This window comes from Vombatus ursinus, unplaced genomic scaffold (assembly GCF_900497805.2).
Source record: "Vombatus ursinus unplaced genomic scaffold, bare-nosed wombat genome assembly UNPS02014807.1, whole genome shotgun sequence".
NCBI classification, from domain to species: domain Eukaryota; kingdom Metazoa; phylum Chordata; class Mammalia; order Diprotodontia; family Vombatidae; genus Vombatus; species Vombatus ursinus.
The window spans coordinates 21,427,697-21,451,312 of NW_020954585.1; the positions used below are offsets into that span (position 1 = coordinate 21,427,697).

At 39.5% G+C, this 23,616-nt stretch overlaps 1 protein-coding gene across 11 annotated transcripts in view; it reads left to right on the forward strand.

Moving 5' to 3' along the window:
* The first annotated feature begins 12,382 nt into the window (after positions 1-12,382).
* UBAP2 (ubiquitin associated protein 2) overlaps positions 12,383-23,616 on the forward strand; it is a 115,347-nt gene continuing 104,113 nt past the window's right edge. For 8 of the 11 annotated variants that reach the window (XM_027874495.1, XM_027874500.1, XM_027874502.1 and 5 more), the window contains exon 1: positions 13,229-13,302. The gene's annotated coding sequence lies outside the window, so the exon portion shown is untranslated. Of the gene's footprint in view, positions 12,496-12,903; positions 12,920-13,228; positions 13,303-23,616 lie in introns of those variants that run through there. The other 3 variants (XM_027874497.1, XM_027874496.1, XM_027874498.1) reach the window with 3 other exon arrangements.

The window sequence follows — 23,616 nt, forward strand, 5'->3', positions numbered from 1 at the left end:
TAACAACAATATTGTAAAGATGATTAGCTGTGAATAACTTAGCTTTTCTCAGCAGTACAATGACACAATTCTGTTTTTTGGTTTTTTTTAGGCAATTGGGGTTAAGTGACTTGCCCAGGGTCACACAGCTAGTAAGTGTCAAGTGTTTGGTCTGAGGCTGGATTTCAACTCAGGTCCTCCTGACCTCAGGGCCTCTATCCACTGTTCCACCTAGCTGCCCCAATTCAAGACAACTCTGAAGGACTTATGATAAAAAATGCTTTCCATCCTCAGAGAAAGAAATGATGGTATTATGAATAGAGACTGCAGCATACTTTTTTTTAAACTTCATTTTTCTTGAGTTTTTTTTTGTCTATGTTTTCTTTCACAACATGACTATTATGGACATGTTTTGCATGACTACACATGTATAACCTATGTCGAATTTCTAAGGGGAGGGTGGGGAAAGAGGAAGAGAGAGAATTGAGAACTTAAAGTTTTAAAAACAAATGTTAAAATTTGTTTTAGAGGGAAGTTAGGTGGCGCAGGGGATAGAATACCGGCCCTGGAGTCAGAAGGACCTGAGTTCAAATTCTACCTCAGGCACTTGACACTTCCTAGCTGTGTGACCCTGGGCAAGTCACTTAACCCCACTGCCTAGTTTAAAAAAATTGTTTTACCTGTAACTGGGGGATAATAAAATACTAAATAAAAATTTTAAAAAAGATATATATAAAATTTTTTTAAAGGAAAAGAAACTTCACTGACACTAATCCCTCTTGCCCCTTTATAGTCAGTGAGAAGACCTTCTTCTCTAGGTGTAAAACAATAAATTGGGTGGGTAGAAGGGGATTTTTAATTTCCTTAAAATAAATTCTAAAGACCGTTAACCCAAAACTAAAAAAAAAAAAGCATTATAAAAACATCCAAACCACAATTTAGATACCCACAGTAGAGAATTTATATTTTAATCCAAAACTCAGTTTTTAATCAGTTTATGACATAGAAACATTATATGGTATGAGGGGAAAGATTCCCTTACTTCTTATTTGTCTTTCCCTCTATATTCCCAGAACCTGGACACGTTTCAGGAATGTAAAGGGAAAGAAGAATCTAACAAAACACAGAAAGATAGATCTGCTGATGAGGTTTTTCTTTCTAAGTTCCATAAACACAACTGAAGACACACAGACTCTGAGAGACACACAAACACAGGTGTAGAAAAACACACAAGCAGACTGACAGAGACAGTAGCCCCAGTATCTCCTTACTAGTGAGGCTTTCAAAAGGCTTACGGACCTTTTGAATATTTATTCCTCCTTGCCTAATAATAAGCAAACCTCACAAGAATGTTGTTGTTCTCAGTTTGGTCTGCATAAGATGTCTTCAGAAATCATGCTATCTCACACACACACAAATACACACAGCCTAAGTAATTATCACCCTTCAAAACTGCACCTCTGGGGGGCAGTTAGGTGGTGCAGTGGATTGAGCACAGACCCTGAAGTCAGGAGGAGCTGAGTTCAAATCTAGCCTCAGACCAAACACTTCCAACTTACTAGCTGTGTGATCCTGGGCAAGTCACTTAACCCCAATTGCCTAAAAACAAAAACAAAACAAAACAAAAAAAAAACTGCACCTCTCTTGTTTCTTGCATATTCTGATCCAACACTTCTTTAACCAATCATACCCCAAATAAATCTTCATTTCACTGAGTTTTTCTTTCTCTTTCTACTGTCTGCCCTCTGATGTGGCTGCAGTCAGAAAAGGAGGGAGGGAGGAAAGAACACAAACACACAAGGAGGGGGGGAGAGAGAGACAGAAAGAAAAAGAGAAACATTACCTGGTTTTTTTTCCTCCATACCATCCTATATCTTCCCAAAAAGCATTCCTAGTCACCTAGTCTTTTACCACAAAGTTTTTCTGTTCTTTGTCCTATGACAATAAGGGCAATTGCCATCCAAGTCTCTCTTTAACAGTACTGAAAGTCTCATGCTTCCCTGCCTAGGCTACAAATCTTCCATTAAGCCACACAAACAGCCAACCCTGCATGCTACAAGCCTATCAAGGCACAAGCTGATCAGTGTTTTCCATGCATCCTCATATTCATGCCAGGCATGTAGCATGCTGGCCCTCTCTCCTCCCAGGAAAGTGGGTGACCAATTCAGAATTACCAACTATACCAACTGTAAGAAAGCAAACTATGCTGAAGGATGGTCCCACTGGAATGATAGGTAACTGTGGAAAGGTCCATGCCAGCTTAGTAGTAAATAGATTTTATTGAAGGCAGCTTACTTACAAGGTGGTTTGGGTGGCAGCAGGGCAAAATGGTGGATCCCCATGCCAACCCAAGGTAAGGATATTGTATAGTGCCAGGGATGACCCAGGGTTACATGCAAGTTTTCCCATAGGGTGGAGCTGCTTTTGCTATTTACATTAACCATAATATTTGAGGTCATGTTTCCAGACCCTTGCTCCTACCATACAACTATAGACCAATATCTCTAATAAATACTGATGCAAAGAATTTAAACAAAATTTTAGTAAGGAGACTCCAGGATTATATCACAAAGATTAGCCACCATGACAAGATTAGCTTTTTCTAGTCATGCAGGGCTGAGCCTAATATTGAGTCAATATTAGGAAAACTACAAATATGACTGACCATATTAAATAACAAAAACAAAAATCATATGATCATACTAATAGATAAAAAAAAGTTTTTGCCATGACATAACACCCATTCCTATTTTTAAAAAAAATCTTAGAAAGTGTAGGAATAAATGCATCTTTCCTTAATATGCTAAGTAGTATCTATCTCATGATTCTAAACCACTCTGGAGATGATTGAGGTATTCACATTCTCTCTTGTTATTATTGGTATATTTCATTCCTCTTCTGTAGATTTTCTTCCATTTCTTTTACTCTACATTATTTATTCATTGAATCCCAATCCAATAAACATTTATGAAGTCCCTATAATTGGGCTAGTGTTAAGTGACTGGGATGTAATTAACAAAAAGAAAGACAGTCCTTACCCTCAAGGAGTTTACAACATAAGGGGGAAGAAAACACACACAAAAGAAGGAATAAAGGGAAGGTGGGAAGTGGACACCAGGGAGCACCCCAGAGGGGAGAAGAGGCTGAGGAAGGTAGAATCAATCAAAGTTTGAGTAGCAAGCAGCTTGGTGGTGAGTTTAGAAGGGATAAATTTATTCTGGGAGGGACATCTTGTTGATGGAGTTGAAACCAGGTAGGGCAGCAGACACAAAGTGAAGTACTGAATAAATACAATGGATCAACTGTTGGAGTTACAGCGTATTCTGTTTTCTTGACTCTTGCTTTTCACTCTGCATCAGTTCCTTTGGATCTTTCCATTCTTCTCTATATTCATCATCCTTTCTGTTCACTCATCTTTTCGATCTTTTGTTTATTTTCCTATTGGGATTTTCCCATGTGGATTTCTTCTCTACCCCACCTACTCTCAACACCACCTCCAGACTTTTTGTTGTATTTTTGTTTTATTTGGCATACTTTGTATTACACTGAGGTTGTATGTGGGAGCTGAATTTAGTTATAAGACTAAACTGCCCAACATTTCTTCAGGCACTTCCATGCCTTATAGTCCTAGTAATGAAGAACAGACAGGTGTCTTCAGTGTCCTGAAGAATTCCCTTGACAGTTTCCAACTTAAAGAAAGGCATTTATTGGAGTAATGCACCCAGTGGCCTGCTCCCATAGGAGGCAGAACAGGCTTCCCTTAAGAGGCAGAGTGATTATTGGGGTTAGGTGTCTGGTCTAAATAGTTTGACAGGATAGGGGGAAGGGGGAGCAGGAAAAGGGGAGGAGAGGCAAGCATGGCTCTGGAATGCCTGGGATATCAGGTAGCCTGGAGGTGTACAGATAAGCAAAGAGAACAGGAAAGGGGAAGGGGAGGACTGCTCCAGGATGTCACAGTAGTCCATTCAGATAAGCAAAGAGAACAGTAAAGGGGAGAAGATGAACTGTTCTGGAATGTCAGGTAACTGGGATGCTTTGTGAAAGTATACAGGTAACACAGTTGGGGGCTTCAATGCATAGTTTTCTTTGATCACTCTTCTGGCTAATCACATCCTGCATCCTGCTTCCTCTATCTGCCTCAAGCACTCCTTTCTATCTCATCACTAGTACTTCTCCCTGACCCTGAGTCCTTGAAGGATATTCCAGCAGGTTCCACCAAGTTAGAAAGGCTTTGGGTATAGTCACAGTGACAGATATGTATTTGTCATCAAAGGAACATATTAAATAAATTACGAAATCCCCTTCACTAGAATGACCACAAGGCGAGGATTTTTTTCAGTTACATAACTTTCGAAAACTATCTACTAAGGTGTCAAAAGATTACTACATCAATAAGAGCACCAGCTCTAGACTGAATGAAAGAAAGAAGGTGTAATGAATGAAAAGCATTTAAGTGTTTAAGGACTTAGTACTGGGAATATAAATACAAAAGCAAGTAGTCCCAGACCTCAGTGAGTTTACTTTCTAATGAGGGAGGTATCCCATAGGGTAGTGGCAGTCAGACAACTGCAAAGAGGACAATGGAACAATTGGGCAGGCAATTAACATGCCTTTTCCAGAGTATTGTTTTAATTACAGTTCTGAGTGCTTGGGGTTGAAAGTGGCTGGATATGGAAAGTATTCTCTTGACAGCTGAAAAAGGTTGGCCTGAAGAGGAGGACTACTTAGTCTTGGGGACTGCCTGGCTGAGAGCCTTAGCTCCTTCCAGGCATGATCTCTGAGAATACGGTCTGAAGTACGGAGGTGTACTGATGTCAGGGTAGAACATTTCTGAAATCTTATATCCTTGAAATAATGAGGAGGAGCACAGCTAAAAAGGAAATAAGGACAAGAGTGATCTTGGCTCGGGATTGAGGTGTAAAATATCAATACTTAACATTTACACAGGGCAGTTAGGTGGTGCAGCAGACAGAGTGCCGGGCCTAGAGTCAGGAAAACTGCTCTTCCTGAGTTCAAATCTGGCCTCAGATATTTACTAGCTGTGTGACCCTGAGAAAGTCACTGGACCCTGTTTGCTCAGTTTCCTCATCTGTCAAATGAACTAGAGAAGGAAATGGCAAACTACTCCAGTATCTCTGCCAAGAAAACCCCAATTGCAGTCACAAAGAGTCAAACACAACTGAAAAACAATTGAACACATTCATATAGCTTTACAATTTTAAAAATGTCTTCATATATTTCATTTGATCCTCAAAAACCCTATGAAGTTTCTAGTTGGACAAGTCAGTCACCACTATTCTCCTTCCCCTTCCTTGCCCCCATACAAGCAGCCACCAAGTCTTGTGGATTCTTCTTTCATTTCCTCCCCAAAGTGAGCTTTTTCTCTCCTCTCTCTGTCTCTCTCTTGCCTATAAACTCATAACTTAATGCTTGCACCCTTCCTTTCTTTTTGCATCTCTTGTTACAATTCTTTAAATTTTCTTACATGAATGAATAGGAGAGGATTGATTCAAGATCTTGAAATGAGAGTTTAAGGGAAACAAATAAATAGCACTAAGGAATAAAGGCAAAAATGAATACACAAGAAAATAAAAACCAATTGAAATAGAAAATGAGCAAAGAAAGAGTTGCTGTATAATTTTAAATGGTGGAGAAAAACTGAATCAGCAAAAGTATCAGAAGCACCCTAGGTGGAGAAGGAAACCAGTCTCTTCCCAGAGATGTTCTTAGATTGACAAATTAGACATTCAAATAAATAACATCAGAGAGAAGACACTGCTGCTTGGCTCTTACTTTATTTCTGCTTTCTGCAAGGGAGAATGATCTTAACACTGGAAAAGACAGAACAAAAATGACTAACACGAAGTCAGGCTAGGATTGACACCTACAAGGTAGGATTGCCTACTGACACCCACCATGGACCAGGCACTAACACTTTCAAAGTGGGGCTGAGAAAGAGTAGGTCAGGAATACATCCAAGAATAGTAAAAGGAAACTTCAGGCATGAAGATCATCAGGCTATTGAAAGAGAGAATCTACTCTGATCAACGACTCCATGCTTTAGGGCAGCATTGAGGCAGTTGCTAGATCTCTTTGGTAACAAGGTTGGTTAATTCTGGATATGAGCCACTTAGGTGCTTTTATGGGGAGTGTTAAGATCTTGCTGGCTGCTGATAAACTGGGAAATTTCTAGCCTAAACTGTTCTAAAAGTAATGGGGAGTAAAAGGCAGGCCCCTTGGTCTGTGCTGCCTAGAGCACAATCAATGGACTGCTAAGCCTGGGCCTGGGTCACTAATAGAAAAGAGATGATAATGCTGAAGGGCTGGTTGATTGACAGATGCAACAAAGTTGCAATCTTAGGTCTGTTAGTCACCTACTCTGTGACAGAAGTTGGGGATACTTTTATACAAATCAAAAGAAAAATGGGAATTTGTTTTGCTTGACTACACATATTTGTTAAAAGGGTTTTCTTTTTCTTTCAATAAGGGAGGTTGAACAGAGAAAAAAATAATTCAAAAATAAAATAAAACAAATTTTTTTAAAGAGCAAGAAGGCAGTGCAGAAGGGGTACTATGCAGTAAGGGGGGACATGACTAAGGAATAGACAGCCTATTGGATAAAGACTAGGCCTAGGCCATAAAAACTAGAGTATAACAATCAGCAATACCTAGAAAATCAGAATACAAATTAAGGAACAGCTTAAAGAATGTAAAAAAAAAAAAATGAAGAACTTTGAAAAGAAACCAGGAAAATGAAGACTACGGAAAATATAGTAGAAAATCCTCAAAAAATCCACAGAAGCAACTAATAGCAGACTCACTTTAGCAAAAAACAAAATTGTACTTAACACAGAGTAAAGACAATAAAGTCTTTAAAAATTACTTACAAAGTACAGGAAAACATGTATAAGTGCTATTTGGGCCATGCCTCTTACAGTATTGTCAGGGAAATCAGGATGCTTAAGATGAATGCCTACTGGTTCATAAAAAACATCCCAGCATCTTCCTTGACATCCCACACACCATGATTTTGCCCTGATGTTAGGGCTGTTAAAGGGGCTGGCCTTGATTTATAAGCCTGTCTGTGGACTTGTGGGAACAAGAAGCAGAAGTGGCAGCAAACCAGCATCAACTGGGAGAAGCAAAAGCTATGAAACATGCTTACAGGAGGTTGCAGGACCAGAGCTTAGGAGTTGAGGAAGTACAGATGAATCACCCATGAGCCGCATGAAATGGATTCTACCCTGATGAAGCCGTGTCCTCCATGGTGGTAGCTCTTTCACAGATTTTACCTTCAATTCCTACAATATTACAGTTCTTGCTCTCACAAAGTCAAAGTTGGGAGAGACATGGAGACTGAAATGACAAGATTTGGCAACTGACCGGATACATGGGGGTGAGAGTGAGGACTGGACGACATTGAGATGATCAACCTGGAGCACTGAGAAGATGGTTGACATAGGGAAGTTTAGGAGACAGGTGGTTAGGGGGAAAAACTAACAACTTCTGTTTTGGACATGTTGAGTTTCAGATGTCTGTGATATATCCAGTTTGAAATGTTCAGTTGTGTCTGACTCTCCATGACCCTATTGGGATTTTCTTGGCACTGGAATGATTTGCCATTTCCTTCTCTAGATTGTAACCATGGGAGCTGATGAAATCATCAAGTGAGAGATGGATATAGAGAGAAGAGGACTTATGATAGAACCTCAGGGGATACCCACATAGAAAAGGACACAACATGGATGAAAAGCCAGCAAAGGAAGCCAAGGGGTAGTTGGACAGGTAGGAAAAAAGCCAAGAGAGAACAATATCATAAAAAAAACCTGAAGAAAGTATATCTTAGATGTTTTCTAATACATATTCTATATATTTCTGCATACATATTTATTATATAAATATAATATATAAATTATACATTAAATGTATTATTATATATTTATATAAATATATTTCTAATATATATTAGAAAATCCAAGGACAAGTTTCTTCTTTTTTATTATTATGCAGCCCTTTGAATCTCTGGTGAAGTATAAAGATCTTAGGAAATGCTCATTTTACTTAAAGGTTGGAGAAGATAAAGATGTAAATTTTTTTCTATCCAAATTCACATGCCCCCAAGTGGTCTGTGGACAAAACAGGTAACCAATCTCTGATGTCTAATAAGAGAGTGGTTCATAATGTTAATGCTGGAGAGGTCAAGATGGATAAGGATTGAGGAGAGACTATGAGATTTGCCAATTAAGAAAACACTGGTAACTTTGGAAAAAGGAGCTTCAGTTGAGTGATGAAGTCAGAAGTCAGACTACAGAGGTTTAGAAGAGGGTAGGAAGAAAGCAAGTGGAGGCACCAATTGTATACTAATGACTTTTTTCAAGGAGTTGAGCTGAGAAGGGAAGTAGGATCCAGTAAGAATTTTTTAAGGATGGGGGAGTCTTTAGTGTGTTTGTAGGAAGACAAGAAGGAAAAAAATAGATGGGAGAGGTTGCACATTAGAGATTAGAGATAGTGTGCTGGAGAAAATGAGAGGGGATGGTATTAAGGGCACATGTAAAAAGACTGGCTTTGGCAAGGAGAAGGGCCACCTCCATTAGAGACTGCAGTGAATGAACTGATAGAGATGAAAGGAAGAAAAGGGAGGTTTTGGCAAACAATGTAAATTTTCTTCAGTGAAGTCTGAGGTGAGTCCTTCAGGTAAGAGGGTGGGGGAAGGGAATACTCTGAGGACAGAAGAGGTTTAGATTAATTAGGTGTCAAAAAGAATATGCCCTGTCTTGTCTCTGAGAACTAATATGGATTTAGAGCTGGAAGGGACTTTAGAGATAATCTTATTCAACTTCTTCCTTTTACAGATAAGGAAATTTAGGCCCAGAGAGTTTGTATCTTCAGGGTCATAGAAGTAATACCAAATCCAATTTGGTAGTAAATCCTGGGCACTCTGAATAAAAAACTAATTTTTCTTTAGTTGTACCACACTCTAATCAACATGTGCACAGGAACTAGAATTATACTTTGCAATCTTATCACCACTTGGCTCAAGGCTTTTCACATTGTGGATGCTTAATAAATATTCTATCAAATAAATGAAGTCTCCCTTTCTATTTGTATTGCTTTGGTCCTTATTATTATTATTTATTACCTTATTATTAATACTATTATTACCTGTGATCAGTACAATTTAAGAGTCTTTCCACCTCTACTCTGAAGGAACTATGCACCAACGCCAAATAAATCTTTCTAATATCCATGTATGATTGAATACATTCCTTATAGCAGACACCTGTTTAAAAATCTTGGTAACGGTCCCTACTTCGTTATGAAAAAAATGTTAACTTGTTATCCAGACCTTTACATGATGGCTACTTTCAGGTCCATTTCCCCTCCTACACTCCAGTCATAATGTTCTATTTGATCTCTGCCCACCACCAACACCCCTTGCATTTTCTTATTTCTGGGTTTTTACTCATGACAGGGGCATAATGTCTTTGATGGGAATGACAGGAATGCTAGCATCTTTCCCTATCAGCGTTTTTGCACCTTCTTACCAAGTCAAGAACATTTGTATGTTTTGTAAAGTGACAGGTGAAAAAAACACAAGGAATGAGAGAAATCTTTCTGGCCACATTTAAGTGACAGTGGGTGGCTCAGTGACTTTGAGAAGGGAGGAGAAAAAGACAGCCACTTGCCTCAATCCATAGGAATCAACTGGAAATGTTATGGAAATGAATAAAGAAGCATTTTACAGCAGCTGCCTGCTAACCTGGACATACAGCTGTTAGGTAGATAAACAAACAAACAACTGACCAAATAACAAAGGGAATAGCTTTCAGGGATATGTTTCTGTGGGGTTTCTACCAAAGTACAAACACCCTAGGAAATATGAAGATAAATTATGCCAGTTTGGATAGCTCCCTCTCTCTCTCTAGGCTAGAAACTAGGCTCTAGAATGTTACATTAAACAAAATTATTTCTGGCAGACTTATGCCTAAAACAGAAAGTATTAATATATATTTTCTTCAACAGGTGTGCTTAGAGATATTCTAATATCAAAACCAAGGCATTCTTCTCTGCAGTGTATCCTAAATGTGAAACATAAGCCCTTAACGTGTGAAAAGGCACAGAATAATTTTCCTTTAGTTTATGAGGGATTAAATAGAGGATAGAGTTGGTTTTGGGGATCAAGCAAACCTGAGTTCAAGTCAGCCCCAAAAGCATAGCAGCTAAGACCATAAATTGTTGTTGTTCAAATCTGGCCTCAGATCCTTACTAGCTGTGTGACCCTGGGCAAGTCACTTAACCCTGTCTGCCTCAGTTTTCTCATCTGTAAAATGAGCTGGAGAAGGAAATGGCAAACCATTCCACTATCTTTGCCAAGAAAACCCCAAATGGGTCAGGAACAGTCGACCTGACTGATATGACTTAAGATTTCTTTACATTTGCATCAGTGTTATTTTAAGTATTACACTCAAATTAGCTACAAAGGACCTATGAAGGAAAATGCTATCTACCTCTAGAGAAAGAACTGAGAAATAGAAGTATGTATAGAATGGTTTTATATAAATACATACATGCATACACATACATATATACCTACATATATATATACACACATACATACATATATACATATATATATAATATATACATACACATATCTCTGTCCACCTTCTCTAGGGTGAGGTAGGTGGTAGAAGAAAAAAGTACACAGCAGAAAACAGAAGAAAACTTAGAAAGAAACAGAGAAAAGCAGCTTGTTTTGAAAACAACATGTGGTGTTTATTACATAGTTTTTTTCAAAAAAAAGTAAGCAGTGTGAAATGAAGATTCATGGCTTCATACTGAATCCTCTCTTTTTGTTGTGCTGTGTAAATGGAAATTTTTTATTTGGTCTTTTTATATTTAAGTTCAAAATGAATAAAAATTACAAAAAGATTTTCATCAGTGGATTACATTTCCCCATCTGATAAAAATCACAGGTCTGGACTAAAAAACGAGATTGATTCTAATGCTGTGGTTAATTTTTTTAAAGTAAGCTTCTATTAAATGCTTTTTTGATTTCTCCCTTTGCCTGGACTGTTAAGTAGCATGTACTGGATGGCGCTGGAGCTCACTGCATTGAACAGAACCTGAGGATATAGTTCAGGCTCCAGTACTACAATGCTGTTCAGCCCAGTGTCTAGAATTAACCTTCTCAATGTCTGAAATTTATTGAAATTCTAGGCTCTACCACTGGGGCTCTTAAGCTAGAGTGCATTGTTTTAAAATACAAGGTGTCCCCAAAGTCCGAGTACAGTCCTAACTATATTAAGACTTTGAGGACACCCAATATTTTGATAACTGTTATTTCAATACTTATTAGTTTCTTTGGAATCTTATATACTTTAAGCACTTAACAATGAGATGGGTTCCATAAACTTCACGGAGCTGCCAAAGAAATCCATGACAAAAAAGGCTAAGAACTCCTGATCTAGAATAATCTGGAAGCATCTTATTACGATGGATAGAGAGTTTGCCTTAAATAAGACAGTATACTGGCTGAGTGAAACAGGGGAAATCACTTAACCTCTCAATGTCCCAGTTCGATCAATGGTCCCTTCAAAAAAAAAAATTAAAATTCTACCAATCCTCCAAGGTCATAGCAACATGCCACTTTCTCTTCCTCTAAATATCTATTGTTTGTTCAAGTGAAATACATCATGAATGGTTGAAGACAGAATGTCTTATTCTTGGGCTGTCTATGCATATCTTTCTTCCCTTACTTAAGAATGGGATATATGTTCTTAATTTGCCCAAATTAATTAAACTCTCACCTAGAGTCAGGTCTTCGGTCTAATTCTCCAAAGACCCAGGGCAAGGAGAGATTTGGCTCAAATTTGCACGTGGAACCAGAGGAGAGGAGGGAACTCCGGCCTCCAAGCCCGTAGCGGAGAAAGGATGAGGCGCTGCCCGGCGAAGGGGAGTCCGAGTGGTCTAAAAGGACAGATGAATGGGAGGACGGACGGACGACGGACGGACGGGGTGGGGGTGGGGCGCATCATCCGTCCTATTCCCACAGCTCTCCCGTCTAGGTCGTGACAGGTCGGATTTAGCCAACTTCTCCACGAAGAAGCGGAAAGAAATGTTTTTAAGGTCGCGGGGTCAAGGATAAACAAACAGGGCGGGTGGATGAGGAACCAGGACCTAATGCAACAGTTGGAAACGTGGCGCGGGGCGCCCAGGGGCTCCGGCTCGCGCCCCTCTCCCCAACCCCGTGAACGTCACTGCGTCTCCCTGCATCCCCTGCGCTGGGCGGACGCACCATCGAACGTGCCCGGGGCTGGCACCGAGCCTCGGCTCTCTGATTGGTCGGGGCGCGATGGCTCCCGGAAACGGGGACTTCCCTTCTCCTCTTCACCCTCCCACTTCTCTTCGGGAACGCTCCGAACTCTTAAGCACTACCTGCCAAGGCTGCTGACTTGCGCGTTCACATAGCGCCTTAAGGTTTGCAAAGAGCGTTTTCCATACGCTATTTCTGAGGTAGGGTACTGTCCTCCCGAGGGTGGAGGGGAAAACTTGACACTCAGCAGGGAAGCGAAGTGACTCGTTCTGTGTCACTTACAAGTGTCATAGGAAGCATTTAAACCGAGGTCTCTTCCGACTCCAGGTCCAGCTCTTTACAAATCACCATGCTCCCTCTTCGGGAGGGGTGGGGGGGTGGAGAGAGAGGAGGAACGTCGTAGTACGCGGCTTTGTAGCTGTGCATGTCGGGAGTGGTAGTCTCTGAGAGCGCCGCGTTGGGTGACGTCTCTTTCGGCTGAGGAAATGGCCCATAGTCATGTGATCTAGAAGCCTGCGGTCCGGGGCGGGGGGGGGGGGAAAAGGGGGGGGGGGAGGGACTGCCTGCCTTGTGATGTCATCGCCTCGCGACATCGAGTTGGGAGTTGTGGGAAGCCTGGTTGCGGTTTGTAACATTACTCCTCTGAGTCCTAATCCTTATACCTCCCGGTCTGGCCCCACACACCTTCCCAGCTGTTTTCTTCACCACCACCCTCGTTGGGTGCTTCTCAGTTGGTTGTTCGGTGTCTGGGCGGGGGGGTGGGGAGGTGAGGGCACAGCGGGTCAACATAGCTGGAGGAGGCGCCGACTAGCGCGTGTTCGGGTCTGCAGGAAAGGGCGAGGGGGAGGGGAAAGGAGGTGGGAAGAGGGCTCCGCCCCGGGCTCCGCCTCTGCCGATGACGTGGCAGGGTCACGTGACGGGGCCCCGGCCGCCGCTGCTTTGTGAGAGGCACATAGGCAGGTAACGAGCGGCGGCGGCTGGTCCGGGGCGCGGCGGGAGCAGCAGCGGTAATGCCTTCCGTCGTTTCACCCTCCTCTTTCGTCTATCTTTCCCCCCCCTTCGCCGACCATCTTCACCGAACCCCAGGTTCTGCGGACCCCCGTGGTTTCTCGGGGCCCTGTCCTACCCCCCCCTTCCCCAACAGGCCCACCTTCGTCCACGACCTGGCCTCCCACTCCACCCCGAGGCCTGCCTTTTCCTTGCCCACCCGCAAGGGGGAGGGGAAGGGCTAAACGTCCCTCCCCCTTCCTCGAGACTGCTGCCTTGGTCTCCCAATAATTGCACATACTGGGTGTTCTCCTACCACACTCTCACTGTGGGCATTTGGCTCCCACAGATTCCCGGCTATCATTTTCTCAATCCATCATCATCCTTCCTAATCCTCTCGCCTTCCCCCTCCCCCCCCCCCCCTTTATCTCTGAGGCCGACTTTTAGCTTTCCCAATCTGGGCACTCCCCCTGAGGCATCTGTGTTTCCAATTTCCCAGACTGCCATCTTCCCCATACATCTATCTACTCCATCTACCACTGGGGGCTGGTTTTCTTCTTTACTACAGTTGCCGATCTCTACTCCGGAGGGTGTGGCTTTCTGCACTCTTTTCTTTCCCACCTAAGTACTTCAGCTTACCCCTGCCCTAGTTTTCCCATTCTTGTTCCCCGGGCTCAACTCAATATTCTGAAGTTTAGAGTTTTCAAGTCTTTGAGAAACCTCTTTTCGATCAGTCTTCCCGGTGCTCAGCCTGAGTAAACGGGTGAATTTAGTTTCACAAACATTGACCTATGTAGTTTGAAGACAGTGTTCCTTAAAACTTCTTATAGAAGTGCAATTTAATTAGCCCCCTTAAAGTGTACTCACTCAAGGAGTCCAACTTTATCAGTTTGTTGGATCCTAGTATTCTCTCATCTCATTTCACAAACTCCTTGGGGTTCAGCTCAGCCCTACTTTCCATACTTTTCCCCTGGTTTAATTCTGGCTCTCAACCTAATTAGTTGCCTAGCCATCTTCTCAAGTTACACAACTCTGATCCCTCCTTGACATCTACTGAATTCAGTTTTTCTCTAGGGTGTGTGACTGCTCCCTCCTGCTTATCCTCACTCTAGTCACTTTCTTGCCCTGGTAACAGCATGACCTAATATCCTCCCCTTCACCCCCAGCACTGTCATTCATGTGTTTTATTTTCCTTTTTCTACCCTGGTTATAGGTGTTTTGGTTATATTCAAGATTCATGTCATTTTTTCCCACCTGAGGGTGCTATCAAACCTTTAACTATTTTAAAAGGGAATCTAAAGGTCTCCCCTTTTTTTTTTTAGGGCAGGGAGAGGCACTTCATTAACTCCCTTGGTACTTCTTTTCTTAATTAATGTCCACTATTTCTTTTCCAGAATTCTCGCTCATATTTACTGTTTTTCTCATGTTATAGCATGATACTCATTTTTTTTTCTTAGAATGCTAATTAAATGAAGTTTTTGTGGGTTTTTTTGCTTTTTTTTTTTTTTAATTTGCTGGGATGGAGAAGCTATACAGGTCTTTTTACCACTCAATTTCTCCTACTAATATTAATATCTCAATTCAGCAAGCACTTCAAAAAGAAAAAGGGAATGTCATTGAACTTTTATTTTGGGGGTAGGGGCTAGGGCACGCATATAGAAAATTAAACACATAGTAATTTCCCTGGAGTTCTGGCACCCAGAGCTAAGGGGGAAAAATTGGAATGGACTTCCTCTATGAAGTGACCTCTGAACTGAGCGTTGAAGAAAGTTGGGGATTCTACCAGGTGGTGGTGAGAGGAGAGTAGGATCCAAGCATGGGGAACATGGAAGGCAAAGGCATGAAGACAGGAGATCGAATGTCATGTGGGAGAACCTGTAAGTGGTCTAGTTTGACTGAACGTAAATGGCAAAGGAAAATTACTTGAAATAAGCCTGGAGCCCAATTGTGAAGGGCTTTAAAAGCCAAGCAGAGAAGTTCACATTTTAACCTAGAGGTAAAAAAAAGTGGCACCATATATTCTTGGGCAGAAGAGTCACATGGTCAAACCTGTGATTTAGAAATATCATTTGTTATTGTGTGGAGGATAAACTAAAGAAAAGAGAGAAGCTTGATGCATAGTTCCAATTAGGAGGTCATTGCAGTATGGTCATATGGGTGAGCTTTGTGAAAGAAGAAGGTTGTGAGAGATTGTGGATGTAAAATTGTCATCTGATTGGCTATAACTTGTGAGGGAGGGGGAAGAGGTGAGGAAGACCCTGAAGTGGTTAAACCTGAGTGACTGAAAGGATGTGGTGTTCTCAACAGAAATAGGAAAGAGGTTTTGAGAGTAAAATTGTGTTTTGGACATACTGGGTCTGAGATGCCTGTGAGACATTAATTTGGAAATAACCAATAATTGGTGATGCAGGTGGAGCTCAGGAGAGATACTGGAGTTGGATAAGTAGGTCCAGGGTTACCTGCATAGAGGTGATTAGTTTAATGAACCCTTAGGAGCTTATGAGATCACAGAAAAGGTGTAGATAGATAGATAACTGTATGAGGCTTCTTTCTTCTGGTTACCTTTAATCCCAGGTAATCCCTTATTTTGGGAGGTGGGGGGAGGGGAAGCAGCTATTGCTAGAAATTCTAGTTATCCATGTAAAGGAGTAAAACTCCTCTGTTCCCCACCCCCAATATTGCACATCTTTTTTTAAGATCTTGAATTAAATCCCTTTCTGTGACTACTGGTTCCTTCCCATTACCACGAAGTCTTAATACCAGGCTAAAGATTTTTGCCCAACCTCATGCATTTACTTCTACTTCACTGAAGTTTTCTTATAAAGAGAATGATACTGGTCTTTTCCATTCCTGTTGTCAAAGTTAAGCTGATTTTTATACTGCTGCTAACAGTGGTCATTTCTGTATCACATAAAGCACCTCACCTACTACTTAAAAGATTCAGGGAAGAAATGACTTTTTATTAGACTGTGCCTGAGAAGAATAGGAGAGTCATTTGTTCTGGGTGGGTGGGGGAGAGGAAACAAGGAGGTCATAGGAAATGCATCTAAGGACTCCTCACTGCTTCCTACTATTTTTCATTTTAAATGTAGGAGGGAGAATGTAGTTATATGGGAGCTGTCTTCTGTGCAGTGTATTAAGGATATCTCAGCTCCTTTTTTAGTAAGAAGGAGAGAAAATAAGGCCTATTAAGATTCTTTTTGTTTTTATGTGTCCTGGATTTGATGATGGTGAAAGAAATGGGATACTCCTTAAATTTGTGATTCACTTAAGCTGAATGTGTGTTGTACTTGAGTAACAATAGAAACTGGTCAAGCTCTCTACCCACTCAAACTGAAAACTGGGTATAGACAGAATAAACCTGGTTTTTCCAGTTAGTGGCCTCAGCTCTGCTGTGAGGGTGTATGGCATTAGCTTTAAAATGTTGCCCTGAAATTGTCAGGGCTTAGTCCTTAATAGTTCAGAAGTTACAATTTTACTTTGTTTCAAATTATTTCTTTTGTGTAGGTGTTTTTAAAGCTTGCTAAGAACTCTTAAGAACCATTCTGAATATGTTTAATGTTTTAGGAATATCTTCTGCAAAACAGCATGACAGTTTTACAATGAATATGAATGGTAATTCTTTTTAGTGATTTTTTTTTTTTTCATTTACATCTGACCATCCCTCTGGAAGTGAGAGGGACCCTAGAAGCTCTCTGGTCCAGCTCCTTCATGTAACATATCGGGAGAGTGAGGATCAGGGAGATTTAATGACTTGACAGGCTCACACAGGTAGTTAACAGTAGAAGTGAGAGTTAAACCTGGATCCTTTGTCTCCAGATCTAGTGCTCTTTACACTGTACCACGTTTATTGTGGTCATTTTACATTTTGTTTTCTTCTGCTTATTTCATATAAACCATTGTTTATACAAACCATGGTTTGTTTTTTTTTTTTTTAATTCTCATTTGTCATATTTACTGAACAATAGTATACATTCATATGTTTTCAGTGCATTTCCTAGTGAGTAGTATTCATTTTGTTTCCAGGTCTTTGCCTCCACAAAGAGTGCTGCTTTAATATTTTATTAAATATTGGAACTGCATGTCTTTTGCTTCTTTGGGGTATACACCTAGTAAGGGGGATTGATGAGTCAAAGATTTTGACATTTAAGCCATTTTTCTTGCTTATATCTAAATTGGTATCTAGAACAGCTTGACCAACAGTGTAATGGTATGCCTCTGTTTTTATAGTCCTGCCCACATTGGCTATTACCATCTTTTATCATCTTTGTCAATTTGTATGGTGTCAGGTAAGTTTTTTATTTGTGTTTCTCTTATAGTAATTTGGAGCATGTTTCTATTTACCCATTTAGAGTTTGCATTTCTTTTGAAAACTATTCATGTTTTTTGACCACTTAACTATTTGGGGTGGCACTTGGTGCTAAATATTTGTGTCATTTCTTTATCTGTTTTGGATATTAAGATTTTTTTGGTGATATTTGATGCAAATATTTTTCTACTCTATCTTCTAGTTATATGTTCATTGATTTTATTGTGTAAAGGCTTTTAATTTTAGTAGTAAAGATTCTCTGTTTTATCTTTTATGATTTCCTCTATCCCTTTAGTTAAAAAGTTTTCTCCCTAGCTGTAGTTTTGAAAGATACATTGATTTGATTTTCTTCTAACATTTTTGTGGTGTGACTTTCATTTTTGGTGCTTATTGTGATACATAGTTTAAAATGTTGACCTAAAACCAACTTTTGGCAGTTTTCCCAGCAGTTCTTGTCAAAACCCTAATAACTTATATTCTTGGGTTTATCAAACCATGTTTTGGATTACTTCTGTTCCTTCCTTATCTGTTCTTTTTTTACTGAGATACTTTTCGTTTTTAATCAGTACAGTTTGATAATGTTATGTTCTCAAATCAGTGTTTAGAGACATATCCTTCTTTGCAAATCTTTAATCTTCATGAAAATACTCATTTAAATCACAGGTTCCCAAACTTATTTGGCCTATTGCCCCTTTAAAAAAAAAATTACTCAACACTCCCCTGGAAATCTTACAAATTATGAAAGAAGTCTCAGATTAAGTGTACAATTGCACCCAAGGCTACCACCACCACCCTTCATTCCAGCACCCCGAGGAGGTGGTATTGCCCACTTTGGGAACCTCTGATTCAAAGCGTACTGCTGTATTAGAAGTCAGTTGTTAATCATTTTCTAGTTATTAGGTCTTTTTTTTTTTAGACAGATACAAGGCATGTAGGATTGGTATGCTGCCTTAGACACCAGCTGTGTAATCCTGGACAAGTCATTTAACCTCTCTTGACCTCAGTTTCCTATCTGTAAAATGAGAATTTTTGTGAGGATCGAGTGAAATAACATAGGTAAAGCATTTTGCAAACCTTAAAGTGCTTTGTAAAAGTTAGCTATTTTAACTTTACTTTTATCTTCCCTACCCAAAGAACCATTCCATATAATAAAAAGAATAAAAAAGTGTGGGAGGGGAGCATTTCAGCAAAACTAACCAGCAAATCAACCAGATCTGACATATGCAGTACGCAGTACCCATATCCTCTCACTTCTGCAATGAAGGGAGGAGGTACATTCTCTCATCACTTCTTTGGAACAAACATAGTAGTTATAATTATAAGCATTAAGATTTGTTTTATGTGAGTTTTTTTTCCCTTTTACATTACTTGCTGTTGTATGTGTTGTTTTCCTGATTTACTTTCCTCTGTCTCAGTTCTTACCTTCTGACTCTTTCATATTCATAATTTCTTAAATTGCAATAGTATTCCATTCCATTATATTCTATTTGAGGACACTACTAATAAAATGGTTAATGCATATATAAGACAGTATATGATCAAGTGATGAAAAGATACAAGTACTTGTAGATTTGAGGAGAGAGAGATTGATGTAGGGTGGAGTTGTCAAAGTAAGCCTTATTGGGTAGAAGTTTAGTGATTCGAAGAAGGGGAAGGGTATAGTTCCAAATTACTTTCCAGGATGACTGGAACAATTAATTCACACTCTACTAACAGTGCATTAGGTTTCCTTTTTCCCACTACCTCTCCCCAGTGCCTTTTTTTTTTTAATTCAAATCTGATGAGTGTAAGGTAGTATCTCAGTGTTATTTTAATTCACTTTTCTCTAATTATTAGTCATTTGGAGCATCCTTCCTATTATTATACTTCCTCTTAATCCTTTCCTTTTCCTGTTCCTGCTTATTTTTTTCTGTTGAATTCGATGTATTTCTGTACCAGAATTCTTTGTTGTTTCCAACCTTCCTTTATCCATTGGAGAGCAGTGAGATTAATCTGATGCTTCCCTACCCTTTCCTTCATGTTTATATATTCTTTTCATGTGTCCTTATTGTAAAAATAGCAAGTTCTTCTCCTTGTTCCTACTTTCTAGATTAATGTGTTCCTTTTACCTTCTTTCCTCTTGTCAGACTCTCAGAACAGTCCCAGTCCACCCTTGAGTCTTTTGTTTTTCTTGTTTAACTCTCACTACACTTAGAACACGTTAAAGTTCTGAAGGAACGTGTTTGTTTTCTCCCTGTTGTTAGAATGTTAAAACTACATCATTGAGCAGCCCCTTATAATTGCTCAAATAAACTTACCTTTCTAGACAACTTAACTTTTATAAAGTTGGCATTTCAAAGTAACTGCTCAGCTCTGGGCTTCCTATCAGAAATGCTTGGAAGTTCTCTATTCCATTTGAGATCCTTTCCCCTCACCCAATAGAATTATTCTTAGCTTTGCAGTCAGTTATTCCTCATTTTATGCCTATATGTTTCTCCTTTTGGAATAGAGATAGCTATGTGGTGAAGTGGATAGAGTGCAAGACCTGGAATCAGGAAGGCTTGTTCAAATCCTGCCTTTCTCAAGCACTAGCTGTGTGACCCCAGGCAAGTCACTTAACCTCTGTCTCAGTTTCCTCATTTATAAAATGGGGATCATAATAACATGCGCCTCTCAGGATTGTTGTGATGGTTAAATGAGGTGATATTTGTGAACTGCTTTGTAAACTTTAATGCTATATAAAGTTAGCAATTATTGTATTCCAAGATTTCTTCTTTGTAGTAGAAACTCTGCCTGGTCTTGTTTGATTCTGACTTTTTGTTTCTTGGTATTTGAACTCTTCTGGTTGCTTGCATTTTTTTTTCTTTTCTTTGAAGTGGAAGCTGCTTTAGATTTTGGCTGTTATATTACTGGAATTTTTCCTTTTGAGGTTTCTTCTAGTAGGTGATTGGTGGATTCTTTCAAGCTTCACTTTGCCCCCTGGTTCTAATAAATCCAAGCAGTTTTCATTTGTGATTGTTGAAATATAGTGTCCAACCTTTTCAAAAAATTGTTTTTCAGGAATTCTGGTGATTCTTAATCTCTTATTGACCTGTTTTCTAGAACTGTTTTTTTATATCATACATCTTATATATGTTCTTTTTTTTTAATCTTTTGATTTTGTTTCAGCATTACTTGCTATTTCATAAAGTCATTAACGTCTTTTCTCTGTTCCATTCTAATTTTTAGTGAGTCTATTCCTTGGATAAATTATTCTCTTTCTAAATGTTTCCTCCAGAGGTTGGTCTTCACTTGGGTCACCTGTGTTTTTGTGCTGACCTTTCTATTTCCTGAACGTCTTTGAGGTGGATTTTCAGGGCTACCCTCTATAATGTCTCAGAACTTAAGCCCCCTGGGCCCAAGTTGTCCCAGTCCAGGTTTAGCTTCTAAGTTCCATGCTGTGAGTTTCTCACCACCTTGGGGTTTTCTCTGGGAAGCTGTTGGTCTTTGCTGCCCAGGGAGGTCTGTCTTTCTGTCTGTCTACCTCCCTCACCCCCACCCCGCATATCTCTCTGTGTATATATACCTATCTATATATACATATGCATATATATCTAGGTATATGTGTGTGTGTGTGTATGTATATATATATATATATATATATGTATGGAGGGAGGGAGATATCTATAACTCATTTTATAGACTAGATAGATAGATGGGTAGACAGTCTTGGAGGCCACTGGAGTCTCTGGCATATTCCTTGGCAGGCCTGGAGGCTTTCTGCTTGTTTGCCTAGGATGGTACTGGCTTTGATAGTGGGCCCTTTTCTTTTTGTCCTTTTGGGCTTTAGGTCTGCTTTTTTGTGTAGTTCTTGTGTGGAAGAAATAACTTACTTTGGTTTCTTAATGGATTTCTTGGTTTTTATTTGATGTGGTATCATTTGCCAGAGTAGGTTTGTGAGAGGTGGACTGCCTGTCTCTGTTCAGGCATCTAGGCCAAAGATATCCTTGTTGCTTTTTAAGAGATGTTTTATATTGATGTTTAAAAAACAAAACAACAGTGCTGTCATTTTCCACTAATACCATATTGCTTTCAAAAAGGTTGAATTAATTCACAGCTCCACCATCAGTAACCTCCCTCTTTTGTCGTAGCTGAAGTAACATTGAATATTATGTAATTAAATGAAACAAAATATATGGCACTTTGCAAACCTTAAAGCATTATGTAAATGTTAACTATTTTATCCCTTTATTATGTGTACTAATTTGATGGGCATAAAGTGGTATCTCAGTGGTTTATAGTTCTAATTTGCATTCTCTGGTGATTACATGGTTTTTCTTGTTAGAGATTGTGAACACTTTTTCATGTGGTTGTTGATAATTAGTGTTTCTTTCTGTAACTTTATATCATAGAATGTTTTTTTAAATGCCTTCTTGAAATAACTGGAGCCAAGATTGGGAAGGGAAGGGAAGGCAAGCCAGAACAAGTCTGATAAATTGGGAGAGTAAGGAAGGATTTAAGACCAAATTCTTGAGACTTTGAGGCAGTGGGAAGTATGGAAGAAGACAGGAGAGTGTGATCAGTGAAAGGAATAATTTATAAGCTGAAATAGAGCAATTTTGTGTTAGTGAATTTAAATTAAGGTGTAGCTATGTCTGATTGAGATAGAATCATGGGAGTTGAGATTGATATCTTGAGAGAAGTCAGGGGGTTGGATCACCTGTGTGAACACTAGAGTCACCAAGAATGTTGGAGATTGTTCTCTGGGTATTAATATTAAACAAGAAGGAAAAGTAGCATCAAGGTCGACAGATAATAGCATGGGGTAGGAGTTCTTAAAAATCTTTTGTTGTGGGACCCCTTTGGTAGTCTGGTAAAGAATATGGACTCCTAAGAATAATGTTTTAAAATGTGTAAAATGCATAGGATTGCAAGGGAAACTAATTATATTGACATACAGTTATAAAAATATGTATTAGAAAAACCACCAGGTTCCCACGATTAAGAACCCCCAGTAGAGAATTGGGACAGGTTGATATAATTGGATGTTAAGAACTTTAAAAGAGGAGGCATTGCCTTTTTCAGTTGTATGGAGGTGGGGAAGAGGGGAAGGTGTGCTGTGAGTGGCAGTGAAAAATAAGAAACATGTTAATTTTTCATCCTGCAGATTATGTAGAAGCTTCAGAGGAAAGCCAGAATTTAGTTAGTGATAGGAGATGAGGTAAAAGAAGATGCTGAAGATAATGGGAGATTTTTTGTTTTAATAATGTAGACTGAATTTCAGTGTGAATGGTGGTTGAAGGTTAACTGGGGAAAAGGGTTTTCACATAGCTTGATGCTCCTGAATCACAAGGATTAGAGATGAAAGAGGTTGGGATTTTATAGGTATAGTTTTGGTGGTCATGGCAGACAGGGAAAGTATGGATATGCAGAAGGTTATAGGTTAGATCTACCTCAGACTTTCAAATTTCCTAATTATAATGTTATGGTGGAGCCTATTTTGGAGTATGAAAGGAGTAAGGGTAGTTTTCAAAAGCTTATGGTGACTGGGAGAATTCTGTAGGATGAAGGAAGCCTCTCTCTTTTTCTCCTAGCTAAGAGAATTACAACTACACCAGGACAGGGACAAAATTTAGGGGTTTTTGGAGGGTGTTTTCCCTGCAAATTGACTTGGGAAACTTAAAGATTTATCAAATGGCAAGCTTTGTTTCAGGGGGAAAAGTTATGTTCGGTGGTATTGTTAAACTCGAATAGAAATAGGGGTCACCTAACAATACATAAGGATCCCTGTGGACTGCATATTGACTTAGTTTTAAAATACATCATCATGTTTTATTGCATTTTTACTTATTTCGTTAAATATTTCTCAGTTACATTTTAATCTAGTTCTGGCCACATTCGGGAGTGTTGTGGGCTGTGTGTTTGACACCTCTGGTGTACAAGGTATTTTAACATAATTATTAGATAACATCTGATAACAACATTTGAACAAATTCTGGCATATTTAAGCTTTTTTCCTTGACAGTACAAAACTAGTTTTGTACTGTAAATGTAATGTAGTTCTAGT